Below are 24,012 nucleotides of genomic sequence, written 5' to 3' on the forward strand. Positions count from 1 at the left end.
AGGAACTCTTGCCATTTGCAACATCATGGATGTACCTGGAGAGCATTATGGTGAGCGAAATAAGCCAGTCAGAGAAAGAAAAATATCACATGGTCTCACTCATTTGTGGAATATAATGAACAACATAAACTAATGAACCAAAATAGAGCCAGAGGAAGTTAGAATAATTATATTCTAGAATAATTATATATGCAAATAATAATATATATAATAGAAGCAATCCTATTATTTGCAGACTTTAATATTTCCTACATTTTGTGATATTATACTATACTAGTGGCTCAGTGCATGAAATTTATGCACATTAAAAGGGAATTAATTAGAGGAAATATTTTAATATTGCTATTTGCTCTTTCTCTACAATAAAAGTGTCAGAGATGAAGGAAAATTAGTAAAATGAATATGAAAATCTCCCTCCTGTCAGAGTCTGGGGCATGCTGTGGGATCCGGAGTCAAGTACCTGCCCATCCATATGCACTTCAAAATTGTGCAAGACCCAAACCCAGCTAGCTCCACCCCGTCAAGTCCACAGGGTGGGGGGCACAGCCTCAGGCTCCCCATCAAGCCCCACCAGGTGGGGGGCACAGCCTCCAGTCCCCTGTCAAACCCCTCTCAGTGGGGGGGGGGGGGGGGGGTTAAGCCTCAGTTCCCCTGGCGCATCTCCAGGTCCCCCGGCCCCTGCACTAGGGTGGGGGATGTGGCCTCAGGTTCCCCATCAATACTGCCGGGCGAGGGGTGCATCCTCAGGTCCCCTGGACTTGCCTTAGGTCCCCTCGCCTGGCCTCAGGTCCCCTGGCCCAGGTGCAAGGGCACAAGGGCATGAGGGCACTGAGCATGAGGGCACGAGGGCGTGATGATCATTTGCATATTAGCTGTTTATTATATAGGATTAGTACAGTTTTGGTAATATATTTAAAATCTTTTTTCTTGAAATATTAATTTTTATTGCATATAAATTATTATATTTAAAATCAATTTATTGAAATATTAAGTTTTATTTCATGTAACATATTTAAAATTGTTTTTCTTTAAAAAAACAAACAGAATGAATATAATTAACATATCCATCTCCCTAAATTTTCTTCATGTCCTTAACAATTCCTCTCTGCCCATCTTATCTTCAAGTAACTTTTGACCAAATTTCTCTCACTAGAGGTCAGGTTTCATTTTGTAGAAAATTTGTATAAAGATATTCACAAAGTATATGTGCTTTTTTGTTTATTTGTTTGGTCGGTTGGTTACTTCACTCATCATAATTATTTATAGAACTAGAAGCCCGGTGAACAAAAATTTGTGCACTCAGGGGGTCCCTCAGCCTGGCCTGTGCCCTCTCACAGTCTGGGACCCCCCGGGGGAGCTGGCCTAAGCTGGCAGTCAGACATTCCTCTGGCAGACCGGGAGCCCACGGGGGGATGTCTACTTGCCAGCGAGGAGCAGACCTAAGCTGCAGTTGGACATCCTTAGTGCTGCTGAGGAGGCAGGAGAGGCTTCTGCCACCACCACTGTGCTGGCAGCTGTCAGCCTGGCTTGTGGCTGAGCAGAGCTCCCCCTGTGGGAGTGCACTGACCACCAGTGGGCATCTCCTGCATTGAGCGTCTGCCCCCTGGTGGTCAGTGTGTGTCATAGTGACCAGTCATTCCCAGTTGTTCTGCTGTTAAAGTCAACTTGCATATTACCCTTTTATTATATAGGATAATCCAAGAATCACCCAATTTGTAGATTGTATCAAGAATTCATTCCTTTATATTTCTGATTAGTATTTTGTTGTATGGATATACCCCAGTTTGTTTCACGTGGTGTTGGATATTCTTGTTGTTTCCAGTTTGTGCTAATACAAAGAGATTTGCCAGCACTTGGTATAATAAGTGTTATAACTTTTAGCCATCCTAATATGTGGGTAGTGATGTTGATGTCAAATTTTCTGTTCGGTTTCGAGTTCATTGTCTCTTGAAATCAAAGTATGAGTTCACTGACAAAGATGGTAAGTGGAAGCAAAGTTTATTGAGAGACAGTCAGATTCCCTGCAACAGGCAAGGAGAGGGCTCCAAGTGGGTTGCTGAAGCTTCTTTGTCTCAGGTTCCAAAGTCCCATGTCCCTTAAGCCAGTCCTAGAAAAGGTGCAGCTGAGGTTCCAAGAGAGCCAAAAGCCGGCCAGGCCAGAGCTTCCGCTCCATGTTGCAGCTCGGTGTGATTCAGCATCCAAGCTAATTAAAGTCCATTAATCAGTGTGTGGCTTATGGCCACGTGGGAGAAGGGGAGCATATCCCCTGCCTCAGGAGAGCAGGAACCCAGTGCTTCAGAGTGTGCCCCTTTGTCTAGGGCAGTGATGGCAAAACTACGACACACATGTCAGAGGTGACACACGAACTCATTTATTTTGGTTGATTTTTCTTTGTTAAATGGCATTTAAATATATAAAATAAATATCAAAAATATAAGTCTTTGTTTTACTATGATTGCAAATATCAAAAATTTCTATATGTGACACGGCACCAGAGTTAAGTTAGGGTTTTTCAAAATGCTGACACACCGAGCTCTAAAGGTTCTCCATCACTGGTCTAGGGGCAGATATATACTATGCAGGCTTTTAATTGGTTCTTTCAAAGATGTCTGCCTTCGTAACATTCTTGGGGTTGGTTACATTCCCCACTACCTTGTGATTGGTTATCTGCGTTTTTTTCACTTCCTCAACATGCAACTGTTTTCTGTTCTAACCAAGAGTTACATTTATGAAGGACCAATTTAACCAGAGAGAACGGTGTGTGTGTGGGGGGGATATGTTCAAGTTCTCTATTTCTTCCTGATTGAAGTTTGTATGTTTCAAGAATGTTGCCCATTTCGGTTAGATTGTCATATTCATTATCATAATGGAACATTACCTTGTTATCAAATAATTTTAGTATATAGAAACTTTGTAGTGATGTCAATGCTTCAAATCTTGATACTGCAATTTGTGTCTTCTCCTTTTTGCTGATCAATCTGACTAGAAGTTTAACAATTAATTCATCTTTTTAATGAATCAGTTTTGGGTTTTGCTGATCCCCCCAACCCCCCCCCCCCCCCACCATTTGTATTATATTGATATCCCCTCTGATCTCTATGGTTTCCATTATTTTATGGCCTTGGGTTTAATTTTCAAATATTTTTATAGTTTCTTAAGGGGGAACCTAAGGCCATTATTATGAATGCCTTTATTATCTTCTAATACAGTTCCAGTTTACTTCAGGACCACAAATTTCCTATATACCGCCTCACTTTTAAAACCATTTTATAAATTTGGATATGTTGTGTTTTCACTTTCATTCAGTTCAAAATATTCTCCAATTTCTCTTTTGATTTCTTCTTGGGTAACAGGTTACTTAGAAGTGTTTATCTGGTTTCTAAATATTTGGAAATTTAAAGAATATATCTCCTTTAATTCCATTGTTGCCAGATATGTCCTAGAGGGCTTAAAGCTTCTAATGTTTACAGAGACATAGAGTATTTTGTGACCCAGAATATGGTTCACCTTAATAAATGCCCCTTATGTATTTGAAAAGCATGTGTATTCTATTGCTGTAGAATAGAGTATTTTATAAATATCAAACAGGTTAACTTTGTGTTGAACAAAACTGTTATAACTTTGTTTTCTGTCTCTTGCTTCATCAGTTATTGAGAGAGGGGTATTGAAATATCTGTTTATATATTTTGATTTCTCTATTTCTCCTTGCAGTGTATCACGTTTGGCTTTATGAATTTTGAAGTCCTACAATTAGGTGCATAAACACTTAGGATTTATTGTACTCTGGATAAATTGACACAGTTATTGTTATGAAAGAGTTTTCTTTAACCTTGGTAATATTCTGTGCTCTAAAATAAACTTTGTTTTATATTAATATAGCTATTCCTGCTTTATTTTGACTAGTGTATTTTTCAATCCTTTTACATTTAATCTATTTGTGTATTTATATTTAGTGTGTTTCTGTTAATTTACTTCATTTAGTTATTATTTGGAAAAAAGCACTTAACATGAGATCAACCATCTTAATTTTTAAGAGCACAGCACAGTATTGTTACCTATAGGCACAATATTGTACATTAGATGTTTATGCCTTACTCATGTTGGATAACTGACTACTTTACACTTGTTGAACAGCAACTCTACATATCTCTCTTCCTCAGCTTTGGAAAACACCATTCTAGTCTCAGTTCCTATGATTTTGACTATTTTATATACTTCATATAAGGGGAAGCATGCAGTATGGGTCCTTCTGTGACTAGCTTATTTCACTTGGTATAATGTCCCCCAGGTTCATCCATACTGTCACATATGACAGGTTTTCCTTCTTTTTCAAGGTTGAATAATATTTCATTGTATGAATATACCACTTTTTTATTCTTTCATCTATCAATGGACATTTGGGGTTTTTCCTTATCTTGAATATTGTTACTAACGCTGCAATAATCGTGAGGATGCTGCTATCTTTGCAAATTCCAACTTTAATTCTTTTGCATATATATCCAGAAGTGAGATTACTGCATTATATGTTAATTCCACTTTAAATCTGTTGAGGAACTTCCATGCCATTTTCCATAGCAGCCACACCATTTTACATTCCTGCCAACACTGTACAAGGGTTCCAATTTTTCCACATCCTCAACACTTATTTTTTTTTTGTTCTTTGAATCATAGGCATCAAAACAAGTGCAGGTGTTATCTCTTTGTGGTTTTGATTTGCATTTTTCTGATAAATAGTGATGTTTGTAATCTTTTCATATACCTGTTTGCTATTTATATGTCTTCTCTGAAGAAATGTCTGTTCAAGATCTTTATTCATTTTTTAATTGGGCCATTTATTTATTCTTTCTATTGAGTTGTTTGAGCTCTTTATGTATTTTGAATATTAATCTGTTATATATGACACCAAAAGCACAAGCAACAAAAGCAAAAATGGACAAGTGGAACTATATCAAATAAAAATCTCAGCCTTGCCGAAACCGGTTTGGCTCAGTGGATAGAGCGTTGGCCTGCGGACTGAAGGGTCCCACGTTCGATTCCGGTCAAAGGCATGTACCTGGGTTGCGGGCACATCCCCAGTAGGAGATGTGCAGGAGGCAGCTGATTGATGTTTCTCTCTCATCGATGTTTCTAACTCTCTATCTCTCTCCCTTCCTCTCTGTAAAAAAAATCAATAAAATATATTAAAAAAAAATCTCAGCCTGACAAAGGAAACAATCAATAGAATAGAAACATAACCTATATAATGAAAGAAAGTATTTGCATTAATACATCTGGTAAAGGGTTAATATCTAAAGTGTGTTTCATTTAGGTAACATATAGTTGGGTCTTGGTTTGTTGTCCAATATGAAAATGCCTGCCTTATAATTGGTGTGTTCAGATAATTTACATTTACTTTTTATTATTAATACTAGTGGCCCATTGCATGAAGATTCACGCAATAGGCCTTCCTTCCCCTGGCTGCTGGCACTGGTTTTCCTCCGGCACCCGGGACCCAGGCCTTTGGTCCGGCCACAGCAGTGAGACTTGGCTTCTCTGCTCTGGCTGCTCCCAGCCCCTCCTTTTTTTTTCCCCAGCTCCTTGAGCAGAGCCCAGGCCCCCAGCCCCTCCTTGAGCGGAGTCCAGGGCTGGCAGGAAGCTTGGCTTTTACCATCACCGGGAGCAACCCAAGCCTCCTGCTTGCTCCAGCTCCGTGGCTGCCGTCATATTCAGTCGTCTTCAGTCTTCGCTCCGCACCTGCATATGCAAATTAGCCGCCATCTTTGTTGGGTTAATTTGCACAGTCGCTCTGATTGGCTGGTGGGTGTAGCGGAGTGGCAGAGTGACGGAGTGATGGTTAATTTGAATGTTTCTCTTTTATTATTGTAGATAATTAATTTTAAATGTAACCATCTATATAGGTGATCGCGAACCTTTTGAGCTCGGCATGTCAGCATTTTGAAAAACCCTAACTTAACTCTGGCGCCATGTCATATATAGAAATTTTTTGACATTTGCAACCATAGTAAAACAAAGACTTATATTTTTGATATTTATTTTATATATTTAAATGCCATTTAACAAAGAAAAATCAACCAAAAAAATGAGTCCGTGTGTCACCTCTGACACACGTGTCATAGGTTAGCCATCACTGATCTATATCTTACTTGCCTTCTACTTATCTAAACTCCTTTATGCTTCTTTTTTTCCTCTTTTTCTGTCTTTTGAATTAATTTAATTTTTGAATTCCATTTTATCTATTTTTTACTTATTAATTATAATTCTGTGTTTTGTTATTTTAGAGGTTCCTTCAGTGGATACAGATATATATAGAGATAATTTATATAAATAAAAATATGTAAAAATTTTACCATTATAGTTCACCTTCAGGTAATATTATTCACTTTACATATTGGACAAGTACTTTTTAATACTATTCTAATTTACCTTCCTTGTGACAATGTTGTCACATATTGTACTTAAATATTTGCCCAAACTCCCAATACATTGTTATTAATACCTGTTTAAAATAAAGCTTTTCTTTAAAGATAGAGATCAGAGAGTACTGGAAACATGACATTTTTTTCACCTCCTCAACATGCAACTGTTTTCTGTTCTAACCCATTTTGAAGTATGAGTTACATTTATGAAGGCCCAACTTAACTTCAATAGGATGGTTAAAATTGATCGTTCTGCCCTTAAATTAACAGGCTCTTTTTCAAATATATCATCATCACTACTAATTACTGTTGGTATTATTGCAATGGCAACATCCTTCATCTCATTAGGCAGTAATCTAGATGTCATCACTGGCATCTCCTTTCCATCATCCTTATTCATTTATTACCAAGTTCAGTCCATTTACATCATACAGTTTCCTGAAATCTTTTAAATCCTCTCAATATCCACAACTAAAATCTGCCATCACCTGTAGGTTGGAATATTGCAATTATTTCGTAATTTGCTTCTCCTCATCCAGGCTTGCCCTCCTACCAGCTGTTCCTCATGCTCTGATCAGGGACATAACTTTTTAACACAAATAATCAATCATTTTAGCATCTTATTTTAAGCTGTTATTGACTTCTTATGCTCTTTGGAAAATATTAAAATACACAACATGATTTGTAAGATCCTTATTTTTTAAATTAATTCAACTTTAATGTTAAAGACTCAGTTCCTTAACATGATGTAGTTCTCCTTATCACCAGTCACAACTCTAATTTTACATTAATTTGTATGATCATTTGATTAATATTTATCTCCTTTACAGGCTGATAAACCAAGCATTTGGTTACCTTCAAATTCTTAAAACTTAGCACAGTGCTTCACACATTTTAGTAATAATTTAAGATGTGTTGATTGAATCATACAACTTACTGCATTCATGCAATTATAAGTATGTATGTGATATGAATATAAAAATAAAACTATTTTGAATATTTCACAAAAAAATGTGGTAAATATTTTACATAAACTATCTCATTTTATACTTAAATTTGTCCCATGAACTATTATTTAAACTGTCTATAAAAGAGAAAATTGTGAAGAGAGATTAACAAACTTGTTCAGTCTAACAGCCAGTAGGAAGCAGAGGAATTTAAATGAAGATTTGTCTGACTAAAAGATATTCAGTCTCCATCACTATACGATATCATCTATTTGTATTGTACAAAATCTGAATAAAACTGACAACCAGCTTTTGCAAATAAAACAATGAACCCTTTGCCAGAGACTTCTAGTTCATCTCTGGGCATAGGTCTTATGTATATACATTATGCCATCATCCTGTAGGTAACAATCCACTTCATTGAGAGATGTTTAGAAATCATTTAATGTGACATTTCTGACAGCTTTCCCAATGTACAACAAATCACAGTGTAATGAGAGAATAATGAGAATTGAATACCTGATTAATAATTCAAGGCCTGTGTTTAGCTATAAATATAGGCAGAACTCCAGACTTTTAAATATAAGAAGTCACAAGCAACTTAAAATCATTCAGTGTGGGATAAGGGAATGGGAAACTGTAACCTGTGGTTCTAGATGTACCACTTATTAAATGAATGACCTTTATATTAATAAAGGTCAAATTGTCTCTCCTCATTTATTCACAAAGTTGGGTGTAACAAGGGGTGAATAAAATAATCTTTAGGAAAATGTTCTATACGTGCAGTTGTCTTCTAATTTTTATTGTTAAAACCCTTAATTCACACACAAAGAGCCATTGCCCCCAGTATACAGGTAGTTGAGCTGGATTTGGTTCTAAAGTCAGGTATATACCATGGCCAAAACGGTAATTCTTTTTGACAATTTGAGTTCCAATGATAAATTAAGAACAATATAATTTCTAGACCACTCCATCCCCTAAATAACTATAGTAACCAGAGTACATTATTTTTAAATGGTCTGTGAATCTATTCTTATAATGTCTTGGGACAGGTGTGTGGGGACACTATGTGGTCACATAATCATTATCGAGTTCTTATACATTTACCCTTAAGAGGAACTTCTTCCCATTTTATATTTGAATGATGAGATATATTGAAATGCTATTAGCAGCTAACATATTAAATGCTGCTTTTTGTTCAACATTCTGCAAATACTAGGTGTATCAGTTAATAATGTGGATTTTTTTCAATAGATGGAGTTACACATATGTTGATATATATGCGATTATGTATGCTATTTTGTTGTATTGACAGCAAGTTTCAAAACTTCATATGTCAAATTTGCTCAAGGTTTTAACATCATAGATATTTTTATGCTTAAAAAATGTCTAATTCCATGCCCAAAACAGAGCATTTGTGGGAAGTTTTAATTCATTACTTTATTTTGAAGAAAATGTTGTCATATACTTTGGGAAGCTTATGGTGAACATGCTCCATCTCAAGATACTTGTGAACACTGGTTTTAATGCTTTAAAAGTGATGATTTCAAGGTGAAAGACAAAGAATATCCAGGTCAACCAAAGAAGTTTGAAGACCAAGCATTATTGGATGAAGATGTGTGTCAAACTCAAAAACAACTTGCAGAAAGATTAAACATTGCTCAGCAAACAATTTCTGATCATTTAAAAGCAATGGGAAAGATTTTAAAGGAAGGAAAATGGGTGCCACATCAACTGAATGAAAGACAAATGGACAACCAAAAAGTCATCAGTAAAATGTTGCTTCAATGGCATGAAAGAAAGCATCGAATTGTGACTGGCAATGAAAAGTGGATTTATTTTGAGAATCCCAAACACACAAAATCATAGGTTGACCCAGGTCAACCATCATCATCAACTGCAAGGCCAAATTGCTTCAGAAAGAAGACAATGCTTTGTGTTTGGTGGGATCAGGATTATGAGCTTCTAAAACCAGGAGAAACAATACTGATTGCTACCAACAACAAATTATCAATTTGAACAACATTTTGATCATGAAACAATCAGAATGTGCAAGAAGATACAGCAAAGTAATTTTGCTTCATGATGATGCACCATCACACACTTCAAAACCAGTTAAAGACACGTTAAAAGATCTTGCCTGGGAAGTATTAACCCACCCGCTGTATTCACCAGACCTTGCTCCTTCAGATTATCACGTATTCCAATTGATGGAACACGAATTTTCTGAGCAGCACTTCAAAACATACGAAGAAGTGGAAAAATGGGTTTCTGAATGGTTTGCCTCAAAACAAGAAAAGTTTTATTGGGACGGTATCCACAAATTACCTGAAAGATGGGGCCATGTGTAGCTAGCGATGGACATTACTTTGAATAAAGCACTTTTGATGTTTCTCTTGAAATTATCATGTTTTCTTTGATTACAAAATCAGCCATTATTAACCAGTACACCTAGTAGAGTGGTATGCATTATCCCAACAAGCTTAGGTTTTCAAATGTGATCCTTATTCTATGGATGTGTGTGATAGTTAATTTTGGTGTCAACTTGACTAGGCCAAGGGTTGCCTAGATTTTAGTAAAATACTATTTCTGGATTTGTCTGGGAGGGTAGAAGAGGAAAAACTATTTCTGGTTTCAAGAAGAGATTAGCACATGAGTTGGTAAACTTTGTAAAGAAAATCACCATCACCAAATACGTGGGCATCATCAATCCACTGAGGCCCTCAATAGAACAAAAGGCAGAGGAAGGGTGAGCAGTTTCTCTGGTTTTAGCTGGAACAGCACCTTCCCCTGCCCTCAGGCATTGGTGCTTCTTTGGGCTTAGGTTTGGGTTTACACTCTTGGATCTCATAGTTCTAAGGCGTTCAGGTTTGGACTGGAACTAATCTAATCATTGGCTTTCTCGGGCCTCCAGCTTGCACACAGCAGATGTGGGATTTCTCTACCTCCACAATTGTGTGAAACAATCTCTCAAAGTAAATATCTTTATCTTTTTAAAAAAATATACTTTATTGATTTTTTACAGAGATGAAGGGAGAGGGATAGAGAGTTAGAAACATCAATGAGAGAGAAACATGGACCAGCTCCCTCCTGGGGATGTGCCCACAACCAAGGTACGTGCCCTTGACTGGAATCGAACCTGGGACCCTTCAGTCCACAGGCCGACGCTCTATCCACTGAGCCAAACTAGTCAGGGCAAATATCTTTATCTTATTGGTTCTGTTTCTCTGAAGAGTACTAATAAAATTGGGGGAAATAGACAATTTGGGAAACATAATATAACCCATTACTGAAACTCTAGATCCAAGGGCAATAGACAATATCCACCTTAATCAGAAACACTGATGCTTTAGCTGGGCATGAATAAAATCACTTACCAACAGTTTATTTTTTTAAAAGTCTTCATAGTTCAAATATTATAAAATAACCATGTATATATGTAACACAGATTTAATTATAGTGTACATATATTACTTTGAGCAGTAAGTAATTCTAGCTGACAAGAAACATGCTTTTTGTTTTTTCCCATTTAAAAATTTTATGTTTGTCTTTTCAGCAATGGAAGATTACATACGCTTACTTTTTCTTGATTTAGACCTGGAACTAACTTTAAGGAATTGACAAGTGGATCTCACAGCTTGAAATATGCCACATCTTGAATAAATGTTTTGAAGGGAATTTAGTGCCCAAGAAACTTGTAATACTTAGACTATTGCAAAATAAGTAGAGATATTAGGAGCTGCAGTAACTTCTCTTATTAAAAAAAAAAAAAGAACTGATGGAATATTAGGATATCATGGGTGCTATTTTTACTTTAAATATTTTATTTGGGATTTGAGATATATACTCCTTGATGAAACATCAGAGTGCGTTTTCTTAAATGAAATATAGGTAAACACTCAGAGGCAGCCTTGGATATCACATCTAAAGCAATAAAGAAAACTATCCTTCAAGTGTAGAATTTACTGCTAAAGAGAACTGTCATAATATGTCAAGCAGTAGAAAACCACAGTTCTGAATTAGAAATTCATTTGTCTATATGTGTGACCACTCCAATAATTCACAAGATTCTTTATTGTTATACTATGTAACACTGATGCATGTCTAACTTATTAGAAAAGCCTAGAAATTAGAATAGAATTAAGAAGTTCAAAGATTTAATGTTGGCGTGGCTTCACTAGTATGCCTAATTGAGTACCAGGTACTTTTCTAAGCATCATCTGAATTAATACATGCAAAGTTCTGGTAGCAAAGTGTCCACATATTTTTGCTAAAAATGGGACTAATTTTTATGCCAGGTTTAGGGAGCTGAGTGAAGGCTGCAAGTTAATATTAAAGAGAGAAAAACACCAATGTTCAAATTAGAGTTCAATAGACAAAGTATGAAACATAAACTTAGTCTTTATTTTCTCTGGCCTCCATTTCAGTGGATGCTCTTCTCCCAGACCCAGTGACTTCTCAAATACTGAAGAGTAAGTCTTCTATAGGACAACTTGTCTGGATGGTGTGTCAACCTATTGATGGAAGCCCAACTAGTTATGGGAACTTACACGTTTCAGTCCCAGTTGGAGGAAATACCAGAACTAAGGTGAATGCAATTATTCACATGACCAATTACAGATATTTGAAGAAACTGAACGGAAGACAAGACTGGCATAGCTGGATACAGAGAGCCTTGTGAATTATCCTGTAGGGCTCATGGATTAAAAGCACTTAGAAATGATATTTCCACTAAGGAATTATCATTAAACATGCCTGAGATAGGAATTGGCACTGGCAGATTAACAACTGAATTCTTTATAATTTTAAAGTGCGATTTTTCTCCTATAAAAACCTTTAAGTAACTTTTTTCTTGTTATTATGAAGAATGTCATCCCTGAAGAAGAACACAAGAGCAATCGTTCTTAACTAAAGACAATTTCTCCCCAAAGGCACACTTGGCAGTGTCTGAAGACATATTTAGTTTTCACAACTAGGGAGTGGGTGCTACTGGTAGAGGGCAGGACTGGAGTGTAAGAATAGGGTACAGAGCACATGAGAAATTGTGATTTTCTTTCATATCTGAGGCAAATAATGAGGACATCATGATTGCCTGAAGGTTCAGCATGCAGAAGCCAGTAAATTCCATCAGAAAATGATTATGCCTACCACTTGGCTGCATGCTATTGTGGGAGGACCTACTAAATTCTGCTGACTCCCGGTGACATGAAGGTAAACTGCTCTTGTGGATTGATTGTCTCCACTCTCACTGCTGGGAGAAGGGCTTTTGATATGTACCAGGAAGACTTGGGGTATGATATTCTCCGATGTATATCAGCAATGAAATAAATCTCTACCAGCTGTTTCTCTACCTGCTTTCTAGAGAAGAGTCCACCACATTTACTTGTCATTAATTAACCACTGAGAAAGGATTCCTAAGAGAAGGCACTGGGGCTTATGGAACCTAAAATTATGATTAAGAAGATAGAATACATACAGCTTAATTAAGGGCACATGTTAACGTGAACAATGAAGGTGGATTTTGTTCAAGATGAACAAAATTTTCTCCTTGAAGTACATTAAATGAAAAAACACAAGATTTTATTGTGAGAAAATGAACAACAGTAAAGTAATGAGAAAGCTAGTAAATATGCACAAAGATTTTCTGAACAAACCCCATGGAAATGCTATTCATAGGGGGAAAGTAGAAGATAAGGAAAACATGCGAAGGAAACCTCCTCTGCAAGTCATAGAAATCATATCACAAAAATATCACAGAGATGATAATTAAGAGAATTTCCCCTGAGCTGAAGAAAAACTTTAGTTTAACAAAATTCTATAACCTGTAGAAAAATCAATTTTGAAGACTTATTCATTGCCATAACAGTAATATCCCTATTTATCCATGATGAACAGATATCTTCCTAACCTTCAGAAGCAAAAAAAACTTTGCTTACAGATATTTTGTCTGCTATGCTAGTAGCTAATGACTTTGGAAGAATGTCTACAAACTACTGAGGGAAAATGACGCAATTCCAGAATCCTATGTCAAGTCATTGTACTCCTTCACTGTCAAAATCAAAATGCTACATATTTAGACAAGTAAGAATTCAGAAAATATTTACTCCTATCCTATCTAATAATAGACAAACATGGTAATTAACCATACCTTCAACATGCTTCCCATTGGCTAATCAGGGTGATATGCAAATTAACTGCCAACCAAGATGGTGGCCGACAGCCAGGCAGCTGAAGCGAACAGGAGGCTTGCTTGCTCCAGTGATGGAGGAAGCCAAGGTTCCCTGCCTACTGCCACCCAGCTCTGAGCTACACTCTAAGCAACTATGTTGCAATTATAGAAGCTAAACAATCCCCAGAAACCTCAGCCGGCCTCAGAGCTGGAGTTGAAACAGTGTTTCAATTATAGAAGCTAAACAAAGCCCAGATACCTGCTTTCAGCAGCCAAGGTCTCAGAGCTGGAGCCGAGCCTCAGAGCTAAAGCCGGCTCTCAGCTCCAGTCACAGCCATAGAAGGTAAATAAATCCCAGAATAAAAAGAAAAAGAAAAAAAGAGACTGGGAGCTTCAGTCACCTGCCAGCCTGAAAACGGCCCTCAGCCTCTCACCCAGACTGGCCAGGCACCCCTGTGGGGACCCCGACCCTGAAGGGGGTGTGACCAGCTGAAAACAGCCATCAGCCCCTCATTCAGGCTGGCCAGGCACCCAAGCGGGACCCCCACCCTGATCCGGGAAACCATTCAGGGCAAACCAGCCGGCCCCCACCCATGCACCAGGCCTCTATCCTATATAGTAAAAGGTTAATATGCAAACTGACCCTAACAGCAGAGCAACTTGGAATCACTGGTCACTATGACACACACTGACCACCAGGGGGCAGACGCTCAATGCAGGAGCTGCCCCCTGGTGGTCAGTGTGCTCCCACATGGAGGAGCTCTGCTCAACCACAAGCCAGGCTGACGGCTGCCAGTACAGCGGAGGTGGTGGGAGCCTCTCCTGCCTCATCAGCAGAGCTAAGGATGTCTGACTGCAGTTTAGGCCTGCTCCCCGCTGGCAAGTGGACATCCCCCGAGGGCTGCCAGGCTGCCAGAAGGATGTCTGATTGCCATGTTAGGCCCAATCCCCCGGGGAGTGGGCCTAAGCCAGCAGGTGGTCATCCCTTGAGGGGTCCCAGACTGTGAGAGGGCACAGGCCAGGCTGAGGGACCCCCCCTCTCCCTGGAGTGCACAAATTTTTGTGCACCGGGCCTCTAGTGTATTATAATAAAAAATCAACAGAATCAGTACAGATATCTCAACATATGCAACATATTAAGCAAACAGTAGTTAGCTAAGAGTCTTACACTATTCATGCTTAAATTTTTTAAAATTTTGTTTTATTGCTTAAAGTATTACAAAGAGTATTACATATGTCTCCTTCCCCCCCCCCCCTTGACCTTCCCCAGCCACCCCTACCCCCCCCCCCCCCGCAGTGTCTTGTGTCCTTTGGTTATGCTTATATGCATGCATACAAGTCTTTCAGTTGATCTCTTACCCCCCCCGCCCCAATTCTCCCCAGCCTTCCTGCTGTAGTTTGACAGTCTGTTCAATGTTGCTCTGCCTCTGTATATATTTTTGTTCATCAGTTTATAATGGTCTTTATTATCCATAAATGAGTGAAATCATGTGGTATTTTTCTTTCATTGACTGGCTTATTTCACTTAGCATAATCCTCTCCAGTTCCATCCATGCTTAAATTTTGATAGATGGTAATATTGTAACTATGGGTACAATAAGTAATTAACTAATTATTATTAGAACAAAAGATAAAATGTGTGAGAAAAAATATATAATAATCCAGAAGTAAGGCATTTATTTACTTAACTTTATTTTTATTGTTGACACTATTACATATATCTGCATCCTCCCCTCCCTTATCTTTGCCTCCCTCCACGCAGCCCCAGCTCCTCTGTCCCTCTGGCCATCCCCATATTGTTGTGCTTATGTGTCATTCATATATATTCTTTGGATGATCCTTTCACCTGCTTTCATTCACCTCCCTCCTCCCCTCTGAAAGCTGTCAGTCTGTGGCATGTGTCCATGACTCTGTTATTTGGGGGATAAAATCAGAGATAAAATCAGGGACATAAAATCATTCTAAATGAAGGTCTCATGTTGGAGAGGGATGAGACAGCAAAGTAAAAGTTTTTTAAATGTTTCATTCTGATGGGAAAGCTGTTGGTGAATAAATAATCTGGTGAGAGTATAATTTAAAAGACTAAAGAAAATGGCTTTATTTATTATTGATACGAAAGGGAAGGATCAGGAAAAATTGAAAAGTAGAACAGATCTAAGAACTGGAAAAGGTAAAAGATGAATTAGTAGCCTGGCCAGTGTGTCTCAATGGTTGAGCGACAGCCTATGAACCAGGAGTTCAATTCCTCATCAGAGCACATGCCTGGGTTGCTGGCTGGCTCCCTATGCAGTTTGGGAGGTGTGCAGGAGACAGCTGATCAATGATTCTCTCATCATTGATGTTTCTTATCACTCTCTCCCTCTCCCTTCCTCTCTGAAATCAATAAAAATATATTTAAAAAAAGATGAATGAGTAGTTATGTAGCCAAGTAGTAAGTATGAGAGAGAGGAATTAAATCAAATGTCAATTATTATATTAAATGTATATTGACTAAATCTCTTATAAAAATATATACATTGTCAGATTGAGTGTCTTGGGTAGGGTTTATTTGACTTTGGGGGTGCCTGTGCTATTGCTTTTAAAGTACCACAGTGATGCAGGGCCTCATAGTAATGTGGGTTGGCCTTACTTTTATGTAAGACTATAGTCACCAGACTACTCTCTAAATTATTGAGGCCTAAAGACTTAATACGAACTAGCTACTGAAACTTGATTGTAACACATCAGCTTGAATTTAGTCTTTAATGCCCTTTTTGAAATGTAAGGGAGAGCATATTTCCCTTGGGGATTTATGAGATTAACTAAATTATCAGCATGTGTTTCAACCACCTGAGGGAAGAGAATATTTAACAGTACTCCAATTTTAGCTATAAAAATTACTCTTCTTCTGGCTCAGAATAGTGCGTGATGATAGATGCTCATGTTTGGCACATACATTGTGAGTTATTGTTCTCTGCAGGAGAAAAATAAACTATTTGAGTCCTAAGACTAGAATTATAAAATCAGCCCATAATAATATTAGTGCAATGAAAAAAAACACAATAGCTAGATGACATTTATAAGAAACAAACTAAATTAATTACTTAATTAAACACATGAAAACTAAGACTGGAACAAATATTTTCTAACCAAATAAAAATGAAGAAATCATACATAGTAATATAAATATTAGACAAATTATAACTAAGGCTAACAGTGTTATATGGGAGAAAGAGGGACACATGCTAATAAAACTTTAAATCCACAAGGACACTAATTGCTTATGAACCAATGACAAGAAGTCAAATTAATAAATAAAAATTATTTTGCAATGCAAGACAACTTTATAAAAGCACAACTTGATAAAAGTTTAGTGGATGATTTAACATATCCTTTTCAGAATGTGACAAGCCAAATATACATAAATCAGTAATAACAGAGGATTTGAACAATGTGTCATCAAAAATATTAAATGTGTATGTGTTTATAAACATTATATATATGTAATTTTGTTGTCTATAGGAAAGAAAAACTTATTTTCTCTTACCCTTACATCACTTACAAAAATCTACCATTTATTTTGTTAATATACTCATTTAGTTCCAAGAGGTTATTTTATATGATATAATTCAATAAAACAGAAAGAGTAGAAACATAACCAAAGAACTTTGTATTTAAAAATTAAGAAAAATTATCTAAACAAAATATTTAAAAATTCTCTAAACAGAATACTAAAAAATATCAAAAATGGAAAGTAATTGTTATTTACCATAGCCTAGACATGGAAGCAGCCCAAGTGCCTATCAATAGACAAGTACATAAAAAAGATATGATATATATATATCTCTATATGTATATGTATATATATATACATATATATATAATGAAATATTACTTGGTTATAAAAATAAATAAATCTTAGGATTTACAATGACATGAATGGACCTAGAGAGTATTATGCAAATACCATATTACTTCACTTATATGTGGAATCTAGAGAATAAAATAAACAAAACAAATCAGAAACAGACTCATAGATGTAGTGAACAAATTGATAATTGCCAGATGGCAGGGATGGTGAAACTTGGTAGGTTCAAACAAATACTAATAAACTCAATCATATTGCAAAGACATAGGTTTAGTTATACATTTGACAAAATTCTAAAAAAATAAGAAGTGAGAATCAGGTAACTTAATATCTTCAGAAATAAATTATTTCTAATATGGGATACTATATAGGGATATTTTATTTTCTGCCTGAGGATACTGTAATCTGTATAAAATGCCTGACAGGTTTCCAGCTATTTGGGGGAGTCTGAGGAGGGTCAGTCTAAGACTATTTCTCAAATTATGGTGTACCCAGCAGCATCAACATCACCCAGAAACACGTTAAAAATGCAAACTCTGGCACCCACTCCCCACTAACAAGCCCTCCAGGTAACTTTGATACAGGTTAAAGTTTGAGAAATATTATGATCAGAGGAAAAGCAATATCCTAAGGATGACTGTGAAAAAATACTGAAAAAAAGTGGGTCTCAATGATGTTGGTGAGCTGCTGATGTAACAAGACCTGAGCCTATCTTATCTCCAGATATTTTTTTTAACTTTCTTTCAAAAAAATGTTTTTAAAATTTTCAATTACAGTATATAGTCCATATTATATTAAGTTTCCAGTGCACAGCACATGGTTAGACATTTTTATAACTTACAAAGTGGCCCCTCTTGTTGGGGTCCAACCCCAGCAGGTCCAGGGGTTCCCAAAGGTGTGGACGGAGTCGGTGAAGAAGGAATGACTTGGAGACAGCGTTCAGTTGATCAGCAGCCTAGCCAGGTTCTCTAGCCAGGTTCTAGCCAGGTTCTCTAGCCAGGTTCTCCAGCCAGGTTCTCTCCAGGTTCTCCAGCCAGGTTCTAGCCAGGTTCTCCAGCCAGATTCTGTCTTTATTCTCCTGTTACATCTGTATTTATACCAGTTGATTTTAATCCTATCCATTCTATTCCAAAGGTTAGAGCTTTTGTTATCTCCATTCCAAGGTCACTACTCTATTGTTCTGTTAAGCTACAAGGAAGTAACTGATGGAGATTATCCTAAGTAAAAATTATGTAGCTTAAGCGTGATTGTTCATAGTTAAAGTGATTAATTACCCGCCTGGCACTCAGTTAAAGGGTTTTATTCCCTTCCTTAGTCCTGTTAATCCTAACTCCAGGGAAAAATCCCCACCTGGGAAAACAACCTTTCTCGGAGAGGTGACCTTGGTTAAAACACATAGCTCTAAGAAGGAAAGCAAACATATTAAGAACAGTATGCCATATATGCCAGGTCCCATGAAACATATGCTGTGCAGATGTTTCTTCCCTGCAGCGACTGTGTCAAGCAGCAAGGATGGGCTGGCTTCCGGCACCCTCTGATAAGTCTAACCCTCCTGTCATCATACATACTTATATTACTAGAGTCTTGATGCACAAAATTCGTGCACGGGGGGCAGTCCCTCAACCCGGCCTGCACCCTCTCCAATCTGGGATTCCTCTCACAATCCAGAACCACTGGCTCACCTGCCTGTCTGCCTGATCTCCCTAACTGCTCCCCCTGCTGGCCTGATCCCCCTAACTGCCTATCTGCTCTCCCTTCCTCTCTGCACCCTTCAGAACCCTGCGCAGGCATGCTGAGAGCTCTCTGCCGCAGTCCTGCCCTCGTCCTGATTGGTTGTTACATGACAGCATCCCGGCTAATTTTCATATTTATCTATTATTAGTATAGATTGACTATATTCCCTATGCTGTACTTTATATCCTCATGACTATTGTAACTGCCAATTTGTACTTCTTAGATTTAATACATCATATGATAATAAAATTCTAAAATTCATGGTTTGATAAGACCAAATATACCTTCATAGAAAGTTCTGTTTTTATCAATCTCTTACTCATCCCTTTGAGGGAGGCCACTACTGAGAAAGATCCAAGCAAGATAATTGTGAGTAATGACAGACCCTTGGGGTTACAGAGATCTATGCATAGTTGCTGCTAAGTTTTCATTCCTTCTTTACTTTTCTACTTATCTTTTTCTTTTGTATTTTCCATTTAAAAATGTATGATATCCCTAAATTTTTAAAAATATTTTTATTGATTTCAGAGAGAAAGGGAGAGGGAGAGAGAGATAGAAACATCAATGATAAGAGAGAATCATTGAGCAGCTGCCTTCTGCATGCCCCTACTGGGGATTGAGCCCGCAACCCAGGCATGAGCCCTTGACCAGAATTGAACCTGGGACCCTTCAGTCTGCAGGGTGACACTCTATCCACTGAACCAAAATGGTTAGGGCCATATCCATAAAATTTTTCACAGCTGGTATCACAGTTATTAATAAGCAATGAAGAAATTTTAATTAATATGCCATATCTGTTTAGAGAGCTTATGTGATTATACAGATTTCTCTTTACTTTTTTATTTGTTCCCTAAAACATCTGAACTTAAACTCATAAATAGAAAAAGATAAACATACCTAGCAATAAAAAAGTTAAAATTATAATATAATACTATATGATATATAATGGCAATACATTAGAAAACCTAGAGAAAAGGGATTATTTTCTAGAAAATATAAACTAATGAATTTACATAAGAAGAGTTAAAAACATGAATAGGCAAATACCAATGAAGATCAGAAAGAAAATTAAAGCTTCACCTTGAAAAGAAAGAATGGAACATCAATGTTTTAACAGCTGATTCTATTTGCCAGTTAAAGAAAAGGTAATTTCCTTATGAATATTTTAGATTAAAGTAATAGTTGGAATTCAGCATGAACTTAATAGTATAACAAGAAAGATAATTCAAATGTATAGTTACATATAACTACAAAAAGAATATGCAAAACAATATATTGGCATATTGAGTCCAGCAACTCATAAAAACAGCATAATATGATCAGTCTGTTTTTATTCCACAAAATTCCCTACAAGGAAACAAATTAAGGAAGGACAAAACAAAAACAAATTAAAACAAATTAATTTAACAGTGGGTTCTAAAAAGCAAATTGATAGAACACAGCCATTTATAGTAACATTCTAAATGAAATAGGAATAAAAATAAAGTAATTAAACAGAGTAAAGTTAATTTTCAAAGCACAGTAGAAATCATTAAGCAACATAATGAAATATTAAAATCTTTTCCATTAAATTTAGGAATAAAAAAAGACTGCTTTGCCTCACCTACTATTATTTTCACACATTTTGGAAATAGGTAGCAAGGGTTTGATTCCTGGTCAGGGCACATACCCAGGTTGCTTGTTCTATACTTGGCTGGGTGCTGGAGGCAACTGATCTATCTCTCTCTCTCTCTCTCTCAAATAAATAAGAAATATATACTCCAGTGAGGATTATAAAAAGAAGAAAATGCAAATTAAAATAGCATACCAGATTGGCAAAAGTAATGCCTCCAAAAGCAAATAAGAATGTGGGTACTCTCATCTGTTGCTAAGCATTTCTTAACTGCAATGGCAGTATTGGAGAAATATGATATCTATCAAAATTTAAAAAGACCAATAATATTTCATTTAATTACATGAAAATTTGAGATATTAACCTACAGAAATAAAATCACTTTTGTGAAAATCACTTTTGTGACTGTATTCTTCTAAAGATGAAATATATTTATTCATTTATCAATTGGAATTCCTCCCATAATGTTGGTACACAAGTTGTTTCTTGACTGAATTAGTGATAATTTTAATGTGAGTATATTTCAACAATTAATTTACACATCCTTCAGACTATATATTAAAATTAAATGTACACACACACAGGACAACTTATTTCTTTTCCAAGATTCAAATTATTATTTATTTATTTATTTATTTATTTAATTTATCTATCTATATTTTGTTTTTATTGTTAATCCTCACCCAAAGATATTTTTCCCTTGATTTTTAGAGAGAGTAGTTGGGAGGTGGGGAAATGCGGGGAGGGGGGAGGGAGAGAGAAAGAGAGAGAGACATTGATGTGAGAGAGACACATGGATTGGTTGCCCCCCCAAACACCTCAACTGGGCCTGGGATCAAACCCAGGTAAGTGCCCTTGACCAGTATTAGAACCTAAGACCCTTCAGTGTGTGGGTCAACACTCTCACCAAAGAGCTACACTGTCCAGGACCGAGATTCAAATTTTAGCTATATGTTTTATAGGAGATTAGTACAAATGTATTCTATAAATTAGTCTAATTGAGTTCTGTAAGTAGTTAATCCAGATTGCCATGCAACTAATTTGGCAGAGTCAAATATGTATATTCTATTTTCATTGATGCTGTTATACCAGTCTATTAAGAAAATTCTCACTGAGTATAAGTGACATATGTAATCATAGCTGTATCTCATTTGATTAGATTAATAGAATTTCTTAAATTGTGAATATTGGAAAACTATTGAGATCATCTCAATGTGCTTAAACTTCTGTTAATGTATCCCTTTCATCTCAGCATTTTCCAAGTCAGCTATGTTCCCATAAATCTCGTAAAAATAACACAAACAGGCAAACAAGCATAAACCAAATAGAAAATAGATTAGTGTTTCTTTTGAATTTATTACTTTATAAAATAAGATATGCAACTGTAGCACCAAGCATAATTTTTTTCTAAACATTGATTAAAATTCTGCTAAGGTTAATTAAAGAAAACATGTATGAGGTCATATAAATGATTAACAGGGGAGCTACGAATTTAAATTATATTTTCCTATGCAAAAGTCCAGATTGTCTGAGTTCCTTAATTGTGCACGATCACAATAATTACCTGGTATATTTGTTAAAATGCATGCTCCTAAACCACTTTACTGGAAACTTCAACTGATTCTGTAGGTCTGTGCACTTGTTTGTTACTCTGATCAATGATTTGGGGGAAGATGAACAATAGGGCTCTTGTCAATACATTGAGATATACCTTGAGATATTGCCAAACTTTAAATTTAACCTAATAGATATACAAATCTGTTGCATCTGTTCTGTATATAGTATTTTCTCCTCCACTCATTCTTTCTCTGTAAAGAACACCCAACTCAGAGGTACCTGCTATTTTTTTTTTTAAAAATCAGGAGCATTATGAACAGTAGGCTTTCCTTTTTCCTCCACTCAGAGTTAATATCCATATCCCCAAGATTCTTAAAGCTTCAATCAAAGAAAAACTCACTTCTGCTGCTTAATAGTTGGAGGCACGTAACTAATAGGTGTATGCAAGCATTTTACTTAACATATATTAAATGTGTGTTGACCAATAGATACAACAAAATTTTAAGTTTATTAAAGTAATCAAACATCTCAACAAAGAATTAAGAAAATATCCAATAAACATACATATTCATGAGGACTTGTCTGACTTTTATTAGCACAGCAAGACAATCCTGTGCTGTTACTAATATATGTGAATTCGGCCAGAAGTGAATTCAAATTTTGCAAAAACTGGTAAGGTGGCTGAAGTGAACAATCAGAACAGGCGATGACCAAAGGCAGCTGAAAAAACCACAATGGTGCATATCAAGTTTGGATGCATAGGAATATTTAATGAGCCAGGCCCTATGCTGGGTGCTCAAAACAATTACAAAATATTGAAATTCAGTGAAAAACAAATATTAGCATAATAAACACCTGAGGTCAACCTTCTATCTCCCACTCATTATTTGTAAGAATTTTTTTTAAACATATATTTTATTGATTTTTTTACAGAGAGGAAGGGAGAGGGATAGAGAGTTAGAAACATGGATGAGCGAGAAACATCGATCAGCTGCCTGTTGCACACTCCCCACTGGGGACGTGCCCACAACCAAGGTACATGCCCTTGACCGGAATTGAACCTGGGACCTTTGAGTCTGCAGACCGACGCTCTATCCACTGAGCCAAACCTGTCAGAGCAATGTAAGAATTTTTTATTAAAGGTAATTAATATCTATAGGCTTCAATTATCTATAAACAAAGTAAAATGGTATTTGTTTTGAAGATTTACTATAAAAATTAAACAAAATTTCTCTCTTGAGCTTAAGGCCCATAAATGTAGCTCAAGCTAAAATTATCTACAAACGTATTCAGGTAGACAGTCTCAAAATCAATTCCAAACTGTTGTATCTATTATAATACATTTTATTGATAGATTATCTGTTACAGTTTTTAGTACTAATTATCACAAAGATCATTTAGAATTATCACAAATAATAACTTAGGCTACACAAAATTTTCCTGACCAATTCAGTAGGGTTGGTGAAAGTTTCAAAGAGAAGATATCCAAGTTTAACTATGACGATAGATAATTATTAGACAAGAGTGCCTACTGATTCTGGTGAGATTGGGGAAAAAGGAGATAAAAGCTTCCTCAATTATATTTTATGTTCTCTGTTTTTCACTCTTTGTTGTGTTTATAGATCTTATTACAGTACTCAATAAGTGTTTTTTTAACGTTGTTTATTGGTGTGCATGTGTGTGTATGTATGTATAAGCAAGAGAGAGTGACAAACAAAATGACAGAGAAG

The sequence above is a fragment of the Myotis yumanensis genome, unplaced genomic scaffold (assembly GCF_028538775.1).
Source record: "Myotis yumanensis isolate MYYU_CA2020_CCGP unplaced genomic scaffold, mMyoYum1.0.hap1 SCAF_1, whole genome shotgun sequence".
In the NCBI taxonomy this organism is placed as follows: Eukaryota; Metazoa; Chordata; class Mammalia; order Chiroptera; family Vespertilionidae; genus Myotis; species Myotis yumanensis.